This window comes from Mastigoproctus giganteus, chromosome 8, assembly GCF_048544385.1.
Source record: "Mastigoproctus giganteus isolate SK-2022 chromosome 8, ASM4854438v1, whole genome shotgun sequence".
Classification (NCBI taxonomy): domain Eukaryota; kingdom Metazoa; phylum Arthropoda; class Arachnida; order Uropygi; family Thelyphonidae; genus Mastigoproctus; species Mastigoproctus giganteus.
The window spans coordinates 221,687,246-221,690,006 of record NC_143582.1 but is presented as its reverse complement, the minus strand read 5'-3'; the positions used below and the strand labels follow the sequence as shown (position 1 = coordinate 221,690,006).

General features: G+C 37.6%; 1 non-coding gene across 1 annotated transcript; it reads left to right on the top strand.

Annotated features, from left to right (window-relative positions):
• The first annotated feature begins 1,049 nt into the window (after nt 1-1,049).
• Nucleotides 1,050-1,232, top strand: LOC150082348 (U2 spliceosomal RNA). The gene has a single exon (XR_016547331.1). It is a non-coding gene; the product is annotated as a U2 spliceosomal RNA (small nuclear RNA).
• The last annotated feature ends 1,529 nt before the right edge of the window (nt 1,233-2,761 follow it).

Sequence of the window (2,761 nt, the reverse complement as noted above, 5' to 3'; positions counted from 1 at the left end):
GGACATTGTAAAATCTCTTACGTTTCCATTTCAACGGATTTCTGCACTGAGAGGTAAAGGGAAAAAAAACTCTGGTATGATAATCTGCATTTAGAAATAGTAATTTATTGTCTATTCTTTTAACGTTCTTTATTCTAAAGTCACAATAAGAAAAGATGCTGTAGTTAAAATTAAAAAAAAAAAAAAAAAAAAAAAACTTTAATACAAGTTTTCGTTTATTTGATGATAATATAGCATGGCTTCCCAAAGTCCCAGCATTCCCAGCGAGCGTGAACCTGTGATTGCACTGCAAACTGGCTGTGACAAGAACTTGTTATTCTGAGCTGAATTGCTCAATGTGGTGCATAAGAGATTTTGTTGCATTTTCAGTAATTCATGATTTGCCATATTTTCAGTCATTTTGACTCGTTCACAAATAGGTAAAGCGCCTAATGCCCATCTATCCGCATGGATTTTCATATTTTATATTTAGGTTCTTTAGATAGATTTATTGGAACCATGCGAAATTTCATTAAAATAGTACCAATCGGCTCTTTTTTTTTTTAATTTCCAGTTCAAATCTATGTACATAAATGGAAAATATGTTTCGGATGTTTGAACCATTACTTCCTTAGCAAAAATCAGGTCGCCCCCCCCCCCCCCCAAAGAAATGCTGAAAATTAGGTGTCGATCTGACATTTCTTCTAGGATTATTTTAGTAAGAAAAGTCAAGAGCCATACAATTTTCAGAATGTTTTACTAGTCTCCGGAATGCCCTTAAGCCAATTACCATTCAATGTCTTCCCATTCTCCCCCCCCCCCCTTCCCCAAGGAAATGTCTATGTATATGTGAAGCTTTCGGGAACTATTTGGGAGGGGAAAATAACGAAAATCGTAAATTACTTAGCTTATTAATGGATTATCATTAAGAAATAAATTTCTTACTAGAATATCATCGAATCATGTATCAGAATAATATTTTTTACACAACTGGCAATAGCTTCAGTTGGTTATCGTTAGTGTTTTTTTTTTTTTTTTTTTATATAATTCATCCATGCTGGATTCTATTTATCGATATTCATTTTTTTTTTTTTTAAGTATTATCTGTTATCAGCTTAATATCTGATACGAGGTCCAATGGGCCCTGAGATATTAAACTGATTTTTGGAACCTGGCGAAGAGACCGGGGCTTACACCACCTTTGCCACGAGTTGACTTGGTATGGCACTACTTCCAGTGTCAGCTCTAAACATTAATTCAAGAATAAGTAATTATTTGGGTTATTGTAGTCAAATAATTTATTATGGCCGGCTATTGTTTATATATTACAACATATATATAATTTCGACCCATAACATTTATGCCTTGTGCATTTAGTCTAAATACAACAGACTCTCGATTTACCGGGATCGGATTAACCGGGACCTTCAAGACTCCAAATTTTTTAACCTGAGGGCAGCCCCTAGTTACATATCTTGTGACAGAACAAAATCCTGAAGTGACTGTGATGCTGCGAGAATTAAAATATTTCGAAAGAAGGTGGTAAATGGGAGCAGAGACCCCAGCCTCTCTGGACCTCTCAGGACACAGCCACCAAACAGCATTGAAATTCCCCTTTGAAGTCAACAAAGAGACTCAGGACATATTTAGAAGTGGAATTTTGAACAGTATTCAGAACCTGACGAATAGCATCAACAGAAGACCTTCCATGGGTAAACCCGAATTGAAGTGGAGAACTTAGATTTCTATCTAAATAGTAATTTAGAAAACGAGAAACAATTAATTTTTCTAGGACTTTGCCAAGGATGGGCAGCAGAACGATGGGCCTGTAAGAGGACAGATCATTGGAGAGTTTGTCAAAGGACATAAGCAGAAGTTTAAGTCTGGCCTGTTTCTAAGGCAACGCGAAAAACCCCGAAGACAGACAAGCATTCATAAGATTTAATATTATTAATGGGCAATTTTTCTAGAATCTCTTAAGAACAGAAACCTCAAGGAGGTCCAGGACACTTTCCATCCTTTAAGGTTGAGATAGCAGATTCCAGCTTAATATCCGAAAACGGAGCCTCGGCACGGGGCCCTTGGTATGATAAATGATCTAATCTCATTGTAATTTGGATAGTGTTTTCACAGGGGGCAGTGTGCTCATGGAGCAACCCGTCCAAAATGGCATTAATTAACAAGCTCCAGTCCAGGGTTTCATTACATTCACAATAATAGATGAGAAAACATCACCGGGATGAATCTTGTTTGTAGGGTAATCCCCATGGATCTTTTATGTTGCGCTGGACAAACCTTGCCCAGGCGAGTTTTTTCTCGTGGTATATGGTATTGAAGTAACTCCTTCTGTTGGATTTATACAACTCACCAAATCTGTCAATCTCAGCCCTGAGCCTGTTAGCTCCCTGAAAAATACGACAAGCATTTTATAAGTTCCTTTTGAGAATAGTGAGATTTGGGGTCCACCATGGAACACAGTTCATTTTTCGTTTTTTTCTTTTTTAGAGTGGTCTCACAGACCGTGTTTAGAATCTCTTGGACCCTGGTAACCTGCATATCTGCAGGAAGAGAGCCAAGTTGGACGATTATTTTTTCAGAAATAAGCTCACTAATCTTTACATCTAAGCTATTCCAATCAACATGTTTTGTTTTAAACCATGGGAAGTCAAAACAGCACCTGATAGCCCTAGGACTGTTGCTGTGACAGATCGTAAAGGTGATGACATTGTGGTCACTCGAGCACCATGATGTATGGCTAAGCCAGCTGGAAATGCCCTTACCA